This window comes from Thermobia domestica, chromosome 7, assembly GCF_964235325.1.
Source record: "Thermobia domestica chromosome 7, izTheDome1.hap1.1, whole genome shotgun sequence".
Lineage (NCBI taxonomy): Eukaryota > Metazoa > Arthropoda > Insecta > Zygentoma > Lepismatidae > Thermobia > Thermobia domestica.
In genome coordinates this window covers 119933382-119956589 of record NC_137460.1, presented here as the reverse complement: position 1 = coordinate 119956589, position 23208 = coordinate 119933382, and the positions used below count along the sequence as shown (strand labels likewise).

General features: G+C 34.5%; 1 protein-coding gene and 1 long non-coding RNA gene across 2 annotated transcripts in view; one reads left to right on the top strand and one right to left on the bottom strand.

The window, feature by feature from the left end:
• LOC145688930 (uncharacterized) overlaps positions 1-23208 on the top strand; it is a 366369-nt gene that overhangs the window by 208695 nt on the left and 134466 nt on the right. The window lies entirely within an intron of this gene.
• Positions 987-22001, bottom strand: LOC145688805 (uncharacterized). The gene is made up of 4 exons (XR_014131990.1): positions 21929-22001; positions 17881-17939; positions 10727-10868; positions 987-1121 (listed from the first exon to the last, which is right to left on the bottom strand). It is a non-coding gene; the product is annotated as an uncharacterized LOC145688805 (long non-coding RNA).

The following is a 23208-nucleotide window of genomic DNA, read 5'->3' as shown; positions in this document are numbered from 1 at the left end:
ATATGAAATGATTCGATACCGCGTAAGAAATATTATTTTGGTTAATGGTGTAGCCACTAGTGCACCATTAATTGCCTGTTTTAATCAGATTTGAACTTCTGCCCTCCAAGGTGTTTTTTTAATGGATCAAAAATGTGGAAATCTGATAGTGCCAAATCTGGCGAGCATGACGGATGTGAGAGGCACTTGAAGCTTACGTCGCCGATTTTTTTAGATTTTTTTTTATGGTTGCACGAGAAGAATGAGTCTGGGCTTTATCATGTTGAAGCAAAGCATTTGCACGCAGCAATCTTCTGTGCTTTCTGTGTATTGTTGGCTTCAAATGGTTCTTGAGAAGATCGGTGTAGATGGCACTAGTCACTGTAGTAAGTATGGGCATGTATTGTTCCACATTAAGACCATTCTTATCCAAGAATAACGTCAACATGACCTTCCTTCCAAAGGGCTGGCTGTGAAACTTTTTTGATTTAAGTGAAGACGAATGTCGTTGCTATTCTTTGCTAACACGTTTCTTCTCTGGTTGCAAATAGTGCATCCAACTTTCATTTCCGGTGACAATGTGAGATAGAAAATCATCATCATGTTCTTCATAAAGCTTCAACACGTCAATCAGACGACCTTTCAGTTGCGTGAGCTGTCGAGGAACAACCGATCTGGCGGATCCTCTTCTGTAGCGGAGTTCGTCATACTCTATGTGTTGTACTGAATGAAAGCTCATATTGAGCAAGTAGGACATTTCAGTCAATATAATACAGTCCAGTTTTCCTGAATAAGCTTATCTGCTACTACCATGTATTCCTTTATCATAACTCGATGAGTCTAAACCGGACGGGGAGCACTATACAACAAAGTCGTACATTCTGTGAATTTTTTTCACCACTCGTAGACTTGCTGCTGTGACAGACAGGCATCCTTATACTTCATCTTCATTCTACGATTAATGTCAACCAGTTTCTCACCAACCTCCACAAAAATTGAAAAACTCCACGCTGCTTTCCTTGCTGAATCAGCTGTCATTCAGCTTCAACCCCATTTACCAGTTTGGAAGCTTGTTTGCAAGCATGGCCTCGTACTACCAGCTCAGAAATACGTCAAGGATTATGACTACAAATTCCCGTTGCCTAGGAAACAAAACAGATTTTAATGATATTTTTGAGCAGTTTTTATTCGATTTCTTTTTTTGATAACTGCTATGTTGATAATCATAAACTAAAATACAAATTTTGCGTTTACATATATAATACAAAAGAGTTGCTAGCGCTCTGGCCTTTTGTATACTGGCTCCACATTTGTTTCCTGGTGGCAGAGAACAAAATTATTAATTCATAACACACCCATACACAAAAAATAATAGTTCTGTGCACCGGACCCCAGGTATGGATTTGATGTATTTTGCTACACAGAATCCAAATTTCGAAACCCCAGGAAGATCGAACGCGTCAATTTTTTTTATGGGCGAAAAACGTATCTGCAGCCTTACATACCAAAATTATCACCAAAATTCTCTGAAGTTTTTCGCCTCCCCCCCCAAAAGAAAAAGCAATTGACATGGTCAATTGTCTTAGGGTTTCGAAATTTGGATTCTGTGTACCAAAATACATCGAATTCATATCCTGGGGTCTACTGCACACAGCTTTTTTTTTTTTTTTTGTATGGCTGTCTTTCATGTATTCTCCCTATGCAAATTAGCTCAAGTTTTTCGCCCATAAAAAATTGACATGGTCAATTTTCTTGGGGTTTCGAAATTTGGATTCTGTGTAACAAAATACATCGATTCCAAACCCTGGGGTTCTGTGCATAGAACTTTTGTGTGTGTGTGTGTGTGTGGCTGTGTAATCATTCACTTTCATTAGCCATCCGACTCCATTTGGCTCAAGAACATATCTATGGGACCTTAAGCTAAAGACTCATTTTTCTACTACTTCTACTATGTAAAATGTCCATATGCAGAACATTTTATGTAATATGGTAAAAGTTCTTTCCAGGGATGGAAAATGAACCGGTTCTTGCGAAAACGCTCCGAACAGGTTTCTATCTTTAACATGGGTTCTAGATGCCTGAACCAGTTCAAAAGTGGGTCAGAACCGGTTCTTTTTTCATCCCAGTTTTTTTTTTCACAACAGCCCGGGAACTGGGAACTGCGCGTATATTTACAAGAGGGGGGAGAAGAAATATGGGCAGATAGGAAAGGGTTGCGGAGCAGAAGACCTCTAAACCTGCGACCAGAAAATTGGTGAGAGAGGCATAAAAGAGGAGATAGGTCCCAGGGTCATTGAAGGAAAGACAGAATTTGCACGATGCACACACGCATGTCTGTGTATATATGTATATGCATATCCGCTGCTCTTTTTCTCTAGTTATCTCTTTGTTGGCCTAACGAATACTATCTGCACTTTTCCGCAGATCATTCGCTTTTCTTCCCTCATTCTCTCTCTTTCTTATACCCTGGAAAGGTATAACTTCATGTATCAATGTTTGTGATCGTCTCTCTCATTTCATCTCTGAAACTCTTGTCTCATAGGGCTTTGTGAGCATATATATATATAATATTAGTAATTCGAGAAAACTTTTAGTTTAACGTGACACGATTGTACCATTTAGGTTAGAGGACACGGATGATTCATAAAACTAAATGGCTGTGAAAATAAATTTTGTGGTCTCATACCGGTAATCGAACTCATGAAAGGCACATTTTCTAGGTACTAAACAAGCAAGAAACACTTGTAGGAAACTAAATAATGTGCACGTATTTCCCAAAGATTGCATCATTAGCTTTACACTATTATTACAACTCTTATATCCTATTTTGTTTGTACATATTCGAGAACATTACCAGTATCTATATCCTTAAGCCCATTACGTATGCAGAGGGGGTGACGTCTCTCGCCAAAAACCCTATTGGAGGAAGAGGAAGGAAGGATGCGGTGTGAGACCTGTATGTTATGTACCATTCCAGCATTTTCCTGGTATGAATGAAGGAAAATTAGGAAAAACATCACGCAAGATGGTTGGCCTTGAAAAGCTGTTGAATCTTTTCGACTGACAGTGAGTGGTCAGAACGGGAATCGAGCACTCGTACCAATGGCGAAAGTGTTAGTGACTACGTCCTATACTTTTTGATATATATATATATATATATATATATATATATATATATATATATACAATATCTAGATCCACGTTTTTTGGGTGAGAACGTTTATTTTTGAGTTGAAGAAACAAGACCACAAGGCAAAGTAATGCAGATTGAATTATTAACACTGTCGAACAAGAAACATGCTAAATCCCAAAGAGTGTGTCCATACAAGAGAAGGAAAAATATGTTTTTAATAACTTTGCTTAATGATCTTTCCTTTTCTGATAAAATATACAGAGGCTCTTCAGCCGAGGTATATATATAAACGAAAGGATGCCTAACAGGTCTAAATTTATTATTTAGTAGACGCACTTTATTTCTAAATGTTTATAGAGAAATACAAAGAATACGTAGCAACTATTAATAGGAAGAGACAGGTACTTTACATACACAAACCAAAATCTATACAAATTTCTACGGAAACGGCAATTGTGGTTTTTCTCACTTGTATCTACTGAATGAGTTTCTCTGATGATAAGCGAGCAATATTCAGTTAACATACTGCTGTTCCACTTATGTGCTAGTAAGTTTCAATCATTTCCTGTTAGGGTAGAGTGGTGGGAGTGGGGATGGTATGTTCTCTTCAGACGTTGAATCCACTAAAAACACAGATTATCGCTATCTATTACCGTTTTCTTTAAAACAGACATCTATATTGAAACCGAAAGGGATACATTTCTACCACTTTCCGTTTGAGTAGAGGGTTAGCTGAGGAGATTTAACACTTTTGGAATGCTGACTCGGTTGCAAAACCCCGCATCTCGATCTATCTTATCTATCAATTTTCACCCTACGAAAATCAATATTGAGACCGAAAATACTCTTAAATTTCAACTGCTTCCGGTTGAGGAAGATTGTAGATTGTCATAGATGGTAACATATTGCCTTGAGACACTGAATCGGTTACACAAAGCAGTTTGTCACTATTTGTTACCACGTTTGATCCATAGCAATGAGCATTGAAATCGGAAGTTCTTGAACTCTGCCACTACCAGTTTGAATAGAGAATTAACGAAGAAGATAGATCCTATTCTTGCTATGCTGAATTGATCGCTAAAAAAGAAAACATTTTCGATATCTCTTACCGCTTCTACGCTTGTAACTGTCAACAGACAGACGGACAGACGTTCATAGGCGTTCTATAAAACTTCCGATAATAATAATAATTAGGGCCCGGAAGTTGAGGAAAAATCCTCTTTTTTTCGTGTGTCCGACTACGAAGTTTAACATAATATATGCTCATTTTGGGTCATTGTGGGCCCGAAAATGGTGGATTTTATTTGTCCTTTTTTTGTCTGTTTCGGTGTTTTTATTTTATTGGTCTTTTTTAAAGCTTTTTATAGGTCTTAACGTCTTTTTTCACTTCATCTTTCGACAATAAATTTATTGGCCATTAACTTAAATTACCGCCACCTCTTAAACATATTTTCTTTAGTAAAGAAAATTCGAATGATAAGACATTCTTCAACGATTGGACTGATAAGACCAGACCTGCAACAATCACAAGTCAGATAAGGATGCGTAACAATGTCCTCCAGCAAAGGGGTGGGGAAGTTTTTTTTTTTTAATTTTAGTTTGTACTTCAGTTTGTGGAAGAAGGACAGACCGTTATCCTACCAGAAGCTTGCATTTCTCGAGCATTATATTCATTAAACATGTAATTCTAATTAGATTAGGTATTGTTTTTACGCCCCAATTTTTAGATCAACTTCCGAACTCTAATATTATTATTATTATTATTATTATTATTATTATTATTATTATTATTATTATTATTATTATTATTATTATTATTATTAATAATAATAATAATAATAATAATAATAATAATAATAATAAAGATAATGATAGTCTATGGATTGGGTTGGTTTACATACTAGCAAATAGAGATATGTCTTTTAAATATGGGTATAAAGAACAGTTTGTACACATAACCCATTTTCAGGACTCACTTACACAGTTAAATAGCGATACATAGATTGGAAACATCTTTATTTAAAATGAGGTGAAATATTGAATGACTTTTATAATAAAAAAGAGGCAAATTCCTGAACTAATATCGTGCATGTATAATTGACAGAGTTTATAGAGATCGAGCAAATCCCAATTCAATAGTTTCCATTCTGTTTCTGTGTCAGACATAATGGGTAATCAAAGTTTGAAGCGCAGGTGGTTAAAGGGAATCTTGAGGTTCACAAGTGGGCGAGGAGAGGTGATCAAATGCATCTATTGGTTCTAACGAGCTGTCTTGTTAACGGGTTGAAAGTTCGATTGAAACAGGATAATGATGGACTGTGACGTCAACTCCTCGAAATTCATAAAAAAATAAAAACTTCTATCTAGTGTCCCTTCTTACGGAAGTGAAAAACTTCATACTTCTAATTACTTTTGGACGTTAACTTTTCAGCATATTTTCTTCGAACAAAAATTGATCAAACAGTAACTTTGAATTCTCTATGACTAAAATAAATATAAACATAAACATATAAATAAAATAAAATAAATAAAAATCTGTAGTGATAAGAGGGAGAAACTATATTAGTTTATCTATATAAAAGAAATTCTGAAAGACTGATCAATACCAAGGACAAACTTCTTAAACTTGAAACTTGAAATTTTCATAGGATAGTATGACGTAAGGTACTAGTAAGAAAAGTTTTTATTTTATTTTTAATTGACGCGGAAGATTGATACCCATCCCCCAAACAGGAAGAGCTAGGGGGCCTGGACACTAAATTTTCTCTAGCTTCCCTATACCATAATGAGTCAATGTAGCTATGTTAATACTATAATGTAATTTAGATATTTATAAGCTATGCTTCATTTATTTTAATGTATTTTCAAAAATACAAGCTGAGCTAATATGGAAAATAGCTAAGAAGGAATGATAAATAAGGGAAATGTATATTTTTTCAACGAAATATTTACACACATTTCTTTGTAATTTCTTCATTGTATATAAACTGTAAAGAGTATAGTGAATGAGGTAATCGAAAAACGTTCGATATTCTATCATATGCTATTCTATTTCTGTGTTTCTTTTTCTTTTTTCTTTCTAGTGATGATAAGAGAAAAACATATGGTTGTCTTTTAAAATAAATCGAATTCGAGATTTCAATAGTTTCATTCCCCTACATGCCTAAAAAATGATTTTCGGATACCCGATTGCCTGTCCATTCATCCGTCCGTCCATCTCGTTGTATATCAACTCGCTCAGAAGCCACACCGTTTAATCCATACAGACAGCATATTTTTAAATTTAAGGTTTTATAAGATTATTTAAAGATGTTTGCTTAATTTTCTTCCGAACTTCGAAAATAAGGCCAGTTTATTGGAGGACAAAATGAAAATGCTATTTTCTCGAAAACGACTCTAACGATTTTGTTTAAACTTCGTAAATTAATAAACCATTTACAACCCTATAAATTAATATACGTTTGGACGTTATCTCAAAAACAACTCAAGCGATTTTGTTTATATTTCATAAATAGATATTTCATTAATAACCATATAATACGGCGTTAGTCATTTGGCCTCAAAAAATTCATTTCAAAATCATTTCCAAGTACAAGAGTCTTGCTGATGATTTTAACAACCATCACTCAGATAGGGCATCCATTAGCCATACAATAGTAAGCAAGTTGACCAGTAAATTCAGCGAAATTAGGTCCGTGGCCAACAAACCAAAATCACGGCTATGCACAGTGACTGACGAAATAACGTGAATAGCAGTGTTGACAGCATTTAGTAAGATTCCGACTCGAAGTACTCAGTAATCGTCGTTTTTCCCAGGAAAGTGATGTTAGTGGCACATCCATTATGCGTGTTTTGTCCCTCTATAAGTAACACACCTATAAGCTACAAGTGCATTATCACCTGTTAGAGGATGACCCCGATCCACATTTGGAATTCGCTGAATGGGCAACACAGTAAACAAGCAGAATATTTTACACTAGTCGGACACCAATCCTCATTGCTGTGAAGCATCTGCTGGCATTCCTGGAAAAGTAATGGTATGATGTAGGTGTGGTGGCCCACTATTATGAGTGGTATGTTTGTCTATAGTACCTTAACAGCAATCGAGTATTATCGGATGTTGGAAGAAGATACATTGCCATTTCTCTCATCTGAAGATGTGGCATACCCTACCTTCTACCAACACGATGGTCCCCCTCCGCACTGTCGAAATTGTGTTCGCGAATACAGTTTCCCAACTCGTGGATTAGTGCACGTGGTGCTGTGGAGTGAGCACCATGTTCCCTGACCTCACTCCCTTAGACTTGTATCTTTGGGGACGTCTCAAGTCCATTGTATATTCAGTGAAAATTCGGGATATTGCCCACCTGAAGGAATGCATAATAATCGTGCGTAAAACAAATCTGGAAGCACTTTGAGTAAGATTTTGGATGAATGGAAGAAAAGAATGACTCTGACAATCCAACGGAATGAACACATCATCGAACACATACATTAATCGGGAGAAATGTATGATATCTGACTGACGTTGTAAAAACAAAACAAAAAAAAAGTCATATCTTCGTCATGGCAAGTGGAAAAGTAAAAGACAAACACGTCATCGAATTCCTCAGAAAATTTCTAATGAGAACAAATTATCACAAGATATGGTTTCCATTAAAGAAAATGAAAGTGAATTCAAATGAGCTGATTTCAAGAGGCAGGCATCGATATTACATAAGACAATACGCCTTAAACCTTTTGCCTCATCTGTACTACTAACGTACAGTGTTACTTTTCAATTCTTTTAAAATCTTGACTTTACTTTGGTGTTTCCTTGCTTTCGGACCACTCTGTATACATACAAGTCACGCTTGCCATGAAAGGATATAAGATTGACTATTTGAACCCACTTCTTGATGAAATTCTGCTTACGCCACTGTATATATTCATGGTTAGTAAATTATTATTTTTAGAATGAACCGAGCTTTTGAATAATATCATTCACATATGTTGTGATTAGTGTTGTAAATAGAAAAAAAACGTTCGTATTTTTTCAGAAATGTACGTTTTTTTTAGAAAAAAAAACATTGCCTCTCGTTTTTTTGTAAATTTCGTTTTTTTTAAATAGTCATTTGTAATGCATCTTACGTCTATTTAAGTATTAAATATTTTTATGTAGGTATAATCACCGTAAAATGCAACATAAATTAAACGCTAGATACTGATACGCTACAAATATTTTACAATTTACATGAATACCATACCTATTAACAATTCGGGTTTCAGCAGTTTTCATCAATATCAACTAAGAAATAAAAGTAGAAATGAAATTTTGTTTTTTCGCGAAAGCAGGCCTTTAATAAGTACGAAAATAATATCACGAACAGTATAAAATTCAAATAACTTGTCTAAAGGTAAAAACTAATAATAATTTGCCTAATAGTATTTTTCTAAATGTCATATATAAATAATTTGTCGACTAGATATATATGATATGCAGAGCCGGCTCTACCATATATGCAACACGTGCATTTGCGTGGAGCGGCAATTTGGATGGTCCGGCAAAATCTGTCATAAGTATATTATTTAAATTAAATATTTCTTGTTGGAAACAAACTTCATGATGATGGTAGTTACATTTACTAAGCTGACCTTCTATTTGAATACTACCTTCATAAATTATGTTTAGGTTGCATTAGTTTAAGGCCACATGGACAATGCTAAGCAAATGGTCGAATAAATCCGAGCACAAATTGCTTGATTGTTGCCAAATGCAAGAATTCAATTCTCGAATAGTAGTGAATATCTGTTCCATTTAGCAAGTTATCATAGGTTTGATATGACAACTAGTCTTGTTTTTGTCAGAAACAAGTTCCTTATCATTGAAGATGGAAACAAGATTTTTTAAAAATGTTAACAGATATAGAAGAGAAATCAAGAAATAAAGATAAAAGAGCTAGTTGCACTGGAATTACAAACTGATACATTGAGATTGAAGCTCGATAGTGAATTCTATAAAAAGGATTACCATCTTTCATCTGCAGGTGTGTTTGCTTTATCTTTCACTAACATAATAGATTAATATTTAGAAAAAACACACAACGGGATTGCATTTTTAGTAAGTATTTAAGCCTTTCTGAGTGCAACTACACTTACCCTCACCATTGTTGTTCATGCTGGAGTAGCATACTTAAAATCATGACTTTTAAGATTTGTTCTTTCTGGAGAAAGGGGGAGGCGGCAAATTATGCCATTGCATGGGGCGACAAATTGACTAGGACCGGCCCTGACGATATATATATAAAAGACATGAATATAGGATGACACAATTTGAAGTAATGCAGGGTGTTTTAAAATTAATATTAGGGTTTTGAAACTTTGTAGTATCTATTACAATTAACTTACGTTATAAATATTATATCAAATGAAAGAGCAACTCAAACAGTTTTGTACGCACGCATGTACATGCATTGTTTCTTCTGTCTCCCGTTAGAAAGAGCAAGCAGCAAAGATGGAGACTAGAGAGCAGAAAGTTTTTTGTGTTTTAATAAAGACTGAATCTGTACAGTGCAACGGTCTGTGTGAAGAATATTAAGGAGACGCTTGCAACTACGTCCTTATCGTTTGCAGTTGCTACAGGTCTAAAGGCTACAGACTACAGTTTACGTGCCAATTTCGCAAGTGAAAGATTGCTGCATAACAATGAAGATTTTCTGGATCGTGTCGTCTTCAGTGATAAATTGACATTTCACCTAAGAGCTAATGTGAACACTCATAATGTTTGTATCTGGCCGTCAGCAAATCCTCAGGAGATTCTACACTTGAAAAGAGACTCCTCTAAATTGAATGTGTTTTGTGCCATATGGCGGAAAGTTTTTGAGCAATAAGTCACTAACTGGAAATGTAGGAAAACGCAGAAAATGACCTGGGGCCGAAAGGAATAATCACACAATTTTGGTAGTATATAGGTACAAAGAAACAAAAAGATTTGTAAGTTACGAGGGCTTCGACTCAAGTTCTGTTGATTATTTCAATAATCTGCAAAGTAAATCAATAAATAACAGTCGCCAGAAAAAAAAACAGACATTTGAAAAAAACATGAAAAAGAACGATGTTTTTTTATTGAAAAAAACTTCACAGAAAAAAACCGTTTTTTTACAACACTAGTTGTGATCTATCTATAATTTCAGGAACATATGTTCGAGTATCCGCCCATTTGGTTGTTTTTCTATTTGTGTTAGATGAGGTTCTAGTAATATGAATGAAATGTTAACCCTATGCTATTAATGAGATTTCCTAGAGATTTTTTTCCTACTATCTAACAGAAATAAAAAATACAGTAATCTAGTAGAGGACAAGCGTTAGAAAAATCGATTCTCTTACGAACAACTCTAATGATTTCTTCATAATATGTAAATAAATACCAACTTCATAGAAAATAAATGTGACATATGTCATTTCCAACAAAAATATCCAAAAAGCATAGTTTATTGTATATGTTGTTTGTAATTGTAGATCATTATCATCTTAAACTATTACTAAATCAATTTACATAAAATACGAAAAAATATTTTCTTCGTCAACTCCATACTAAATGTTTTCAAAATCTTTTAAAAAAAATAATCTACTTACCATCTGTTACCAAGCCAATAATTACTTCATCACACCAGAATTCTTCCCCTTTAGACAGATAGTTGTTCAACACACTTTGAAAGTGATACAACACAGTTAGAGACATCCAAAACAACCAGGGCCAAAACAACTTTTTCTTTTCCTGTGAGGATTATTATTTATAATAATAATAATAATAATAATAATAATAATAATAATAATAATAATAATAATAATAATAATAATAATAATAATAATAATACAAAATATTCTATATTAGGCAACAAACTTCCACAGTTTGAAATTTATTTTTTCTTTTTCGAAGGATTATGCAATCTTGCGTATACGGAAGGCAGCAGTTTGAAAGGTTTTCTCCATTGGTATATGTTGATTGAAACGTATTGCTATACAGCACTATCTTTTGCTTCTGATTATTTTAACATGCTTGGTTTAAATAATATCAAGAAACAACGTACGGGTGACTTCATAAACTAAAACAGAACTTTTGTTTGTAATATCATTATTTCAAGATTATACCTTATAACTAGTTAAAATGATATGTGACTAGCTGAACCTGCGCTCTCTACACAGCGCATCATTTACATAGGAGCTTGAATCTTCTTGTCACTCGTCACAACATCTGTACATGTCCCTTTACAGACACTTGTGAAAGACGTCTTGATAAAAATCCTCAATGAGTACTATAAAGGTGAGATTTTTTTCGATTATCTTTTCAATATCTCGCACCGTTTGCAAGATTGAGCCTACTTACGGTTGGAGTTTCTAATTCATGTATGATCAGTGTTTTCTTTCTTTTTGCAGTATGCAATAAGCAAATTTCCATGACACACAATGAATTATAATGTCGGTGATAATGGTGTTCATTGGGCAAAACACTAAACAATAAAGATTCATCTTACCCTTGAATAAAACTGTTGTGTTGGAACGTATAACTCATAGAATAAGATGCATTAAAAAAAAAAAAAAACAACGCTTCCAGTGTACCCCTAAAAATGTAATAAAGAAATAACGGCCACTTTTTTTAAAAAAAATATTCAGTTAGAACTGGACAATCTACACAAAATTTGGAATCGACCAGCAAAAGCGGCATGTTTTCAGCACTTGTAGTTCTTGAGATCTCATTGTCGAAATAATTGGAGACAAACATATAAATTTTTCTTTGGAGACAAAGATATAAACCTAAAATTTTAATATATAGATTAAATAACAACAGAAACTATAAATCACGTTGTGTCCCGTTTCTTTGATCAGCTTGTGTGACGCCCTCCCAATATTTGTACTACCACTGTTTTCATGGAACGCGTCCACCCTTGGTCAGATAGTGCATTATTATTATTATTATTATTATTATTATTATTATTATTATTATTATTATTATTACTATTATTATTATTATTATTATTATTATTATTATTATTATTATTATTATTATTATTATTTGCTTAAGTTAATCCCATAGCAGAAAATGTGATAAACACAAAGTAATTTAAGTATGTATAATACTTAAATAATTTTAAGAATAAAATACATATTCCAAAAGAACGTAGGCTAAAGCGTCTACAATCTCAATTTTAGTTGTTAAAGCTATTTCCATAGATTGTAATTTGCTCTAGGAAATACGCTCGTTGCTTTATATGTATACTAATGAGTGACTGAAATAGTGTTTTATAGGTACTCACTAAAAGTTACTTTTAAGTATTTGGTTGAAAATATTGTGCAGTACACCTCTTACAGACAATTTCACGAGAAACCAATTAGGTATCGAAGTTGAATTTCCATGATACACACAATGAATTATAATGACGGTGATAATGGTGTTCATTGGGAAAACACTCTAAACAATAAATATTCATCTAAACAGTCTGGAGAAATGGTTATCCTTAGTTTTCATTATCACTTGGACATGAAACAAACGCCTGAGAGATATACAACCCTAGAACTGGACAATCTACACAAAATTTGGAATCGACCAGCAAAAGCGGCACATTTTCAGCACTTGTAGTTTTCGAGATCTCATTGTCGAAATAATTGGAGACAAACATATAAACTTTTCTTTGGAGACAAAGATGTAAACCTAGCATTTTAATATATAGATTAAATAACAACAGAAACTATAAATCACGTTGTGTCCTGTTTCTTTGATCAGCTTGTGTGACGCCCTCCCAATATTTGTACTACCACTGTTTTCATGGAACGCGTCCACCCTTGGTCAGATAATGCATTATTATTATTATTATTATTATTATTATTATTATTATTATTATTATTATTATTATTATTATTAATATTATTATTATTATTTGCTTAAGTTAATCCCATAGCAGAAAATGTGATAAACACAAAGTAATTTAAGTATGTATAATACTTAAATAATTTTAAGAATAAAATACATATTCCAAAAGAACGTAGGCCAAAGCGTCTACAATCTCATTTTAATAGTTAAAGCTATTTCCATAGATTGTAATTTGCTCTAGGAAATACGCTCGTTGCTTTATATGTTTACTAATGAGTGACTGAAATAGTGTTTTATAGGTACTAACTAAAAGTTACTTTTAAGTATTTGGTTGAAAATATTGTGCAGTACACCTCTTACAGACAATTTCACGAGAAACCAATTAGGTATCGAAGAACCGATTGTTTGTTAGATAATCATCATCACAGGAACTTCATTCAAACAGTTAAACTTCTTATCTGCACATTTTCGAGAAAATCGACATTAAGCTTTCTAACAAAACAGGCGAAATTGGACCATTCTGTCATCAAATATAAATTAGCAATCAGTGCTTCGATGATAATCAAAGTTGAATTTAACAAACTAATATCAACAATATTGCAAATTACTACCAACTTTACCAACTGCAAAATCCACATAAAAGTATTAGTTGTCCAGAGGAAGCAAAAGTCAGGTGACATTCTTCACATAAGAAAGGCTGTTGGGCTTGGGCCTATTTTGTCTTATCATTACTGTTTACTAATTATGGTCTGTGTTCTTCTGTTGATCTCCCTCATGACACATACTTGAAATGACCACAGTCTCAACAATCTATCCCATTCTTCGTATACAGCCGTTAGCAAAGTCTCTGGACAAACAGCAGCACATACATCCTCCGTTTTTAGTACTAATAAATTCTTGACTACGGATCTTGACGGAGTGTACCACGGATTTAAGGTAGGTAGCTACGCAAGTAGAAGTACAGTGGTATGAAATTCAGAGAATGTTGTAGCCGCTTTACCAATACTCGACGCCCAATCTATTTCCTAGGAATCCACTGATGCAGGTAGTTCAGCATATCACGTTAGCAATGACGAGTGTTGCATCCTGCCAGAAGAATGTTGGGTCGTAGGTATTGATTGGCGATCAGCGTGCTGTAGATGAAAAATGAAACATTTATTTTATTTTCCATAAGTAGAAGTTTTGCTTTGTATATACTTCAACACAAACAAACTATTTGCTCAGCAAATAGTTTGTTTGTGTTCATTTATTTTAGTTCTAAAGATACCACGCTAGACCATAGTCTCTTCGAGAAGAACTGCAAGTGTTGTATCAGTCCAATGTGAGTTGCTGTCATTCCAGTAGCTAAGGTTTGCTCGATTGCTCTTCAGTTCACGTAAAAGTACACCATTCGGTTAATAAAGAAGGAAGGCAGATCCAAATTAGTTGGCTGTTACTCAGTCGAACATTCGCTAAAATCCATCCAATAATCTGTGCTCTCTTCTGCTAGACGCTGATGCTACAACGGAAAATATCTTCTATATATGGACGTTTGACTAATTGCATAATAATAATATAAAACTTAAATAATAAAGAGGTTTTTGTTTAAGAATGCGATGAAACCGAAAGTGATTACCTCATTTAAAGACAATTTCGGACGACTAATGCGACGTTTATCGGATACAAATTCTGTCTTTGGAAGCTGCTGATTCATTTGGTAATATCATTGTGGGAAATATGTTCCCTATCGGGAGGTAGAATCTTGAACTCTGCAACTACCGCATGCGAGCTGCGACTTCCACACATCAGGGTTATATCCACACGTTCCTCAGTCATAAGCAACACGTTGTCAGTAACACCTGCAAAATAAAAACAAACCAAAATAGACAATGGTTAGTGATCGGACAAAACAGTAAGCGGCATAGCGCTCCTGTGATGAACTGCATATAAGACATGTGCCCCATCGTGAACTTCATATTAAAAACATTAAAGTAATGTTATTCAAGATGAAGGTTTCCAACGTAGTGACCGTAATGGCTTCTTGTGTTCCTGAGGTTGCCATATACCCCAAACATCATCTATGAGCGATGTGGATCTTGCACACTTACCTGTCATTTGACCTTTGGGCCGCCTGTACAACACACATTTTAGGTAGATATTGCAGTTGGTAAAGTTTAAAAGCGATTTTGTCGGAAGTGGGTTTGCTAAAATCAACTCAAGTTTGGTAGTGAATTAAGCACTTTCGGTTTTGTTATATTTTGTGTTCAGAATGGTTCACTTTTTGCTTGTCAAAAACTTCGACTTTCTCAAAACTGCACCAATAAAAGGTTTAGCTCTTTGAATGTGATAGCTAATATGAGGACTATTTAACGAGCTAATTGTTTTTCCGTATCTCATTAGTATCTCGTGAGACTAGCTTGTATAAAGTATTATCCATTAGATAACTTCCTAAAAGAATAAACTTACCAAGTCTCTCATCACTCAGTCTCTAAAACAGTAGAATACGTACACATATTTTTTTCCCCTCAAACTGTAGAATATACATAAAATGAGAATTTACGAAATCCCTTGATCTGTATAGATCTTCGAAAACGTTGAGCGCAGAGATTTGAAATTTGGTACAAGTATTTCCTCTAACTCTTTCCAAGGCCATCCACTTTCTTTTCCAGAACATGCTACAATAATTGGTATTTGGAATCAGAATGGGTGCATGAAATGAAACAAACTGGACTTTCTTTTAGGAAACATTTATTTGACATCTAGAGATTTTTTTGTGGTGGTTATTATGCTTTTTACTGTCCGTAGTACGCAAATATAAAATACTAAGCAATTTTCAATTTTTCTCTTTTTATCTCAGACATATATAACCTACATATGTGAAACTTTTATATTGTAGCCCTTCACAGGTGACATTAATGATATAATTAAACACTTTCTTTTCTTTTTGAAAGAAGTATGGATCAACGTATAGAGAGCTATTGCATACTTTGCAACTGTTTGCTTTCTCTTACGTTTTATTGAGCACCACCGATAGCATTTGCAAGCTTTGTCCAAAGCAGGCATGTGATCAACAACTTTGTCCAACCGCACCTTTGCTGGGACCGTTTTCTTGTTGCTCGGTAAATAAACGATCGTTCTTCATGTTTTCAAACTGAGAAATCTGCAATCAATAGTCTTCCTAGTTGAAAAATTACATTATTATTAAGAACACTAATCTCTTCTACTTACGCGTTTACAATTACCAGATCAATGAGAAAATACAACATATCATGCCAATATTTTCGAAAAGATCGACCAATTTGATAACGTCCTCAAAGCGAATAATACCGCTCAACTATTACCATAATTTCATTATATGCAGCAATAACTGTATGACAGGTCATCTTATCAGTTATTCCACCCTTCTTCTTCCTTGAGACAGTTGTAATATTGTATTGTCAATTTTAAAATTGGTTGGATAATATCTTGCATCTATATATTGCAATGACTTTTACTGTTCTGATGACTTATATTTCAAACTTAACATACTTTCATCTACAGTCAGCACAGTGCATACTTTCTAGACATCATCAATTGCATTGCATTGTCATTCAGGTATGTGATATGTGGACTAAACTTATGAAATTTATCATAATTTAAGCAATCTGTTGAAGGATTGCTTTTATTATCGTTGCGAATAATCGTTTCCGTTATTTTGTAGCAACGTTACATGTCATAACCTGTGATATAGCAGACCGACAGAGCGCTGGTTCAGAAATCTAATAGTTCTTGAGTTCTGGTAATACGATAATATTCACTAAGATAATAACAATACCCAGACACATTAACAAGTAAAGTATTTTGTGGGAAGTATACATCCCACGACTTGAGAAAGGGTTAAACTCCAGACCAAGTGTTCTAAACTTTTTCCACTAGCATCCACAATAATTAATTCCTTTATAAATCATACGTACACCTAATAGTGGCTGATGTACTACCAGTGAGACGCGTACCATAGTTTTAGAAACTATGCTCTAGATCAGTGATTCCGAACCTTCTTTGTTTGTAGTACTTTTAAAATTTGATTAAATGAATTGTTCGAATAATAGAATTTACGAATATTCGAACAATATTCATTATTTGAACAAGTGTTCGAACAGTTATTTGGGTAACAAATAAAAATTCGAACAGTTATTCAGATAACCAATAATTATTATAACAGTTGTTCGAATAATAAATATTTTATCAAATAATTTTTGGAATATTGAAAATGAATATTCGGATATTTGAGTCATAGCAGAAAAAAATATTCTAATAATTTTAACAACACTATTTACCTGACGTCCTCCTCCGTAAAATAAAACATGAGTACTGTGCACACACCATTCCCTTTCCCATGAAATGACACAATGACAAATATGTAACGTCTGTGAAATTTGCAAAAGTTGAATTGCAAGTGGTCATTACAAGTGGTACATTTAATCATAATTTCACAGTTTATTTCCATCAATAGTTTGCGTCCCCTTGCTTGGGAAAGTCATACACAGAGAGGATCTCTAGAGTTTGGTTTACCAAGGTTAATTAAGGGCAAACTTACACTTACTACATATGTAATATGTTTACTGGGACTATGAGTATTACCGGTTTAAACTATGAGTAAGGACTAATCTTCTTTGGTATATGGTTGCGTTTGAAGACTGGTTAATGGAATTCGATTATCCTGATCACTTACACAAATTCAAGAGAAGTGACACCCCCCCACACCAACACAGAGAGAGAGAGAGAGAGAGAGAGAGAGAGAGAGAGAGAGAGATGGTATATGAGAAAATAGTCGAAAAAATTAGCAGCTAGGCGACACGCCGTTGCATTTCGTAGTATTTATATAAAATATTTGTATATTAATATGTTGATCATTTTTAGTAACAGTCTCAATTTAATTTTATTTCCCTTGTTATTAACTTACCATAAAGATAGCATAAATTAGTATTACACACAGACAAGCTGGAATAATCATCATGGAAACTGTAAAGAGAAGGAAGTTAAAAAATAATGTGTTATGGTAACATATTTGTGTGTTTAAGACTTAATTCATTCAGTATTAGTATGGCTAAAGAAATCATAAGATTAGATTGGTAAATAAAGAAATAAGATTTCCTTTAGGGACTATTCTGTGCCAATTTTAGCCAGTCACGGCAATAAATTGGATGAGTTTGGGTAATATGGGCAGAGAAAAGAAAATGGTAAAATTTCTCATATGTATTAAAATATAAATCGAAAATAAATATTACAGAAACCCAGACTGATACCTTGTCTTTGATCTCATAGAGAATAAAATGTTTAGTTTTTATACTATGATCCATGTAACGCTAAAACAGTCTTTGAGATCTGAAATTGGGCTGAACTATCTAGTATTGCTAAGAGAATCGTGAAATTTCTGGTTTCGTCTCTCAAAAACGAGCCGAGGATTTTCATGCTTCTCTTCTAGTTTCGAATTTGTTAATATGTTTCTGGTTTCAACTCTCATAGTGCGACGAGACAAGACGAAACGAGACGTTCGGCAACCCACTATTTAGAAAGTTAAACAAGAATAAGACTTAACGAGTGAGAACATATTGTCCGCATTCCTTGTCCCTCCGAAATTGTATGTATTATTAACAGAGCTTATATCTGTTGGTTGTAAATAGTTATTGTTGAGTTGAGTTGATTTTGAGTTTAACGTCTCTTTTAGCAGCGAGGCTATATAAGACGGGACCTACTGATTAACGTGGAATCCGAACCACATGAGCTACCGCCGGGAATAGAACCCGGGTCTCCCACGCCAAAGAAGCGTACGCTAACTGCTTAGCCATATATGATTTTAGAGGAGTACGGTGGCTCGCTGGGAGAGTGCTTACTATTGGTACTTGAGATCCCTGGTTCGATTGCCATGCAAGGTAGCTTATGATAACATAAAGTTCGTGAGTTTTTTCAAAGTGCTACGTTTTATCCCATGTTTTTATTCAACCAACTCTTTCATCACCATTCATGCCTTAATCATTTGCCTTCCTTAGCCTGAACGACATAAACAAGTGACGTTAAACTGGAAGATTTCTCACCATAAAAGTAAATTTCTTTCAATTTTCTCAAAAAAAAAAAAAAAAAAAAACTACGCATGTCAATTTAACCTCAAAAACCTCATACTCTTTAGCTTGATATGATGTATCGATTAATATATACATCATGCATGCGCAATATTATTGTTTAACAAAACTTAAAGCAGTTAGTCATAATTTTGGTGGGCTGTATCTAATTAAACATGCTGTGTACTGTTTGTGTAACAGTGAAATCCTTGATCGGTGAATACTTTTACTAATACTTAACTTTAATATCAGTTTTATCCAGGCGCGTACCTCTACATTTTTGTTTAGGGGGGGGGGGAGGTGTCCAATACTACAAGCCATTACATCCATGTGATATTGAACGGGTATTATTCTGCATCCGAAAAGACGCTTAATTGTTAAAAACTTCCACCTATATTTTCAGATAGAAAAATCAAATTGGCATGCTATATTAATAATTTCCTTGTTGAAAAAGTATGATTTTATTGGGAAAGTGTACAAACGTACGTTAAGTTAGGAAGTTTCAGGAGGGGGAGGGCCGAACCCGATGGACCCTCATAGTGGCTGCGCCCCTGGTTTCATTTTATACTAGGTGTGGCTTAGTGGTTATCGTACAGCATAAGTGTTTAGGTTGCAATAAATAAATATATAACTCAATAAAGTTTTTCTTCTATTGTCTCGAAAATGACACTTCACTATTTACACCCACACACACGGACACAAACGATTGAACAAATACAATACCTCATGAAGTACAGTAGGCTGTTGTGTGTACAACGAAATGAACTGTTGTGTGTACGATGTTTATTATGGTTGTGTGAATCATCAAGCGCGGTTGATAACTAAATGACTTAATTCTTTGATGATGGACGGTTACGTCGACGGACAGTTATGACAGTGTCCACTGTACCATTTTTGTTTCCCTGGAGTAGACTCTAAATTTCAAACATTGTTACAACATTTAATGCTTTTGAGTCTTACGTTCGGTCCGGGGCTGGCTACTAGAATTGGTGCCCAAACTATTGTTGGACGCTTTACCAATACGTGTAAACTATGCAACCCGAACATTTTATAGATGCTGTGTTGCTTGCCTAACCACCGCATAAGGTACCTGAAAGCTATACATCTTGTCATGTGTGTTGTGTGGGTTGCTTAAATGTAAACTGGGAACCAAGGAAAAGATATCGTAAATCAAGTATCATTTTGTTTGGTTTTGATACAGAATTTCGAACATATGTCATTCTCCATTCTCGTAAAAAAAAAAAAAAAAAAAAAATGAACTTGAGATATTTTATTAGAACCTAATTCGAGTTCAGTTCACAGAATTAAAACCATACGTAGTAATTTTTGACATTAGATTAATAGGGTACAAAGCGTTCGTTATACATAGGATTTATAATTTCTTTACTGTTACATCATAGCAATATATTTGAAATAGGAAATTTGTGGATAACATTTTTCAATTCCCCGCTCTCGAATTTTAACGGCCTCAAAAAAGTGGGACACGTCCTCAATAAATTGTTTAAGAGCATTCGTGGGACACTGTATATGATTTTCGTTTCATACTGTGAAGTTACGAGACTTACAAATGATCAAATTCAATACTTAAACTTGAAGTAGTACATCTATAACTACCAGATGTAGTAGAGGAATAAAATCGAAGATAGAACCTGTTTCTCGGTCACTGAATATATATCAGGAAGTCATTACTCCATATCTCTCAGGGGCGCACGGTGACTCAGTGGTAGAACGTGTGGAGTTCCTGCCTTGATCTTCCTCCAATTAAGTTTGTGGTGGGCAATATGGTATTCGTCAGTTTTCTCTTGGTACTTCCGTTTCCTCCCACGTTCTCACTCCAATTCTTCCATCATCATTCACTTGGTTTAATCGCCATCTACCTTAACCTTAAGAACATAATCGTGGGAGATAAACTGAAAGATTTCGTTTTTTTTTTCATATCTGTTACCATTCTTGCACTGTGGAAATCAATATTGAAACGGAAGCACTAGCAAAATTCAATTATTTCCGGTTTTATTAGTGTTTTGGACGTTGATTTTATGTTCTCTCGAGACTCCCCTAGTAGCAGAGACAACCTACAAATTGCTTGCTGTAAACTTGCATTAGAAGTCGGCAAGCTTGCATATGGCTTGATTCGAAAGCGTGCCGCAAGCTGGATTCCAGTAACGGAGTTTCATGAGGGGCAACCTTGTAGTCATTGTTCCATTCAAGCTTGACGTAAGCGTTTTGCGCTGACCGCAAGTCGATAGCCAATGAACGGCCAGTGATGCTATGACGGTCTCCAAAGGATTGAAAGTATCGCTTGCAAGTACAATAAAAAAAAAGGAAGATTGCATGAAAGCACGCGTTGAAAAGGCAAGCGTAGAAAGGCAAAAGCCAAATTCGCATCAACATGCCAAAAGCTTTCTTGCTACTTAGGTCTGAATCGATTGCAAAAAATTGCTCGCCGCTATTCATTACCGTTTCTGTTCAATGCTGATCAATGTTGAGTAATTGGTGCAAATTTCGATTTGAACAGAGGGCTAATAGATTAGATGGAACCTATTCTTGAGGCCCTGAATCAAGTGCAAGAATCAGCTTCTTGATATTTTTCACCGTTTTTCCTCTTAGAAATTAGTATTGGAACCCATAAGTACTAGAGAAATTCAACCATTTCATGGTTTTGGAAGAATGTTGTTAGTGGTGACAATATTGTTGCTTGAGACGATTAACTGATTGCTGAAAACTGCTAGTCGCTATCTAATACCCTTTTTGTTTTATAGTGATAAACGCTAAGACTGGAAATTCTTAATTTGAACTACTTCTGGTTTGAAGTGACAGTCAACGGAGGATATAAAATATGTTATTGGGACACTGAATCGATTACAAAAAAAATTGCTTCTTGATGTGTCTTACCGTTCTTGTTCTGACACTTGTCAACAGACGGACACAGGCGTTCTGAAAGACCTACTACGCTTATGCTTAGCATAGTATGGAAGTCAGATAATTGGAACAAATAAAGTGAAGTTTTGTTTATTCATAAGCTGTAAGAGATATTTTTGGACAATGAAATCTACTACTTTCCAGAATAGTTATTGAAATATTACTAATTCTAGGAAGACGAAGCGGGGTACAATATTGTATCCCACTTATATTTTTCTATGATAGGTCTGTAAGTAATGGTTATTAAATTTCCATTTTCGTTTTAACTGACTTTAAGTAAATCAAGAATGTAGCAATGAAATAATTTGTGTGTAGAAAGTGTTATTTTGTGTAAAAAGAAAATTATTTTAGTCCGAAACGTACCACACTCGGCACTCCTTGCAAAATAATTTAAATAATTGCAATGCGCATTCTTTTTCATTTTGGCTGCGCTTCATAACATGATAAATTCTGAGAAGAATGATATAATATTACATGAGTAAACATTGAACTTGTCAATTGACATGTGAGTATCATTGTGTAACATCTAGCTAAAGCTCCAGAATGAATTGAATTCAGCTCTGACCGGACAAGAAATAGAATCTGAACTTCTTACTTATGATTTTTCATCTGATGAGGATTATGATGAGAATTTAGAAGAACTGAGTTGATTTCGAGTTTAACATCCCTTTCAGTAGCGAGGCTATATGAGACGGAACCTACTGATTAACGTGGAATCCGAACCACATGAGTTCTCGTCGGGAATCGAACTCGGGTCTTCCACGTCGCAGGCGAATTTAGAAGAAGTTGACTACATAAGTGATGTAAATGATGACTTTTATAAATTCACATGACCAAACACATTTAAAAAAAAAATACATTGGAGTCCAATTTGTACCCTGTTGACACTCCACTAGTGCTCTAAATAACTTTCGTTTTACTAGGACATTTTTGTCGTTGAACGTTACTCTGGTAATAGCTCGAATAATAATTCATCAGAACAAGAAAACCCACTGCGTCCACCGAGCTGACGCTCTTCTTTCCTATCGAATGAGCGAGTTCTGGATTTTTCTCATGCTTTATTTTTCCCTTCTATGGTAATTAAATCTTTTTGTGTGTTATAATTAAAAAGAAAAAAAGCAATGTGGAACGTACTGTTATTTCTTCATTAAAATTTTAAATGTTTTCGAAAGCCCAAAATTACCTAGGGGGAAAAAAGATAACCATGGAAAAAGAAATTCGTTTTTCTTTTCTTTCTTCAAAAAAAAAAAAAA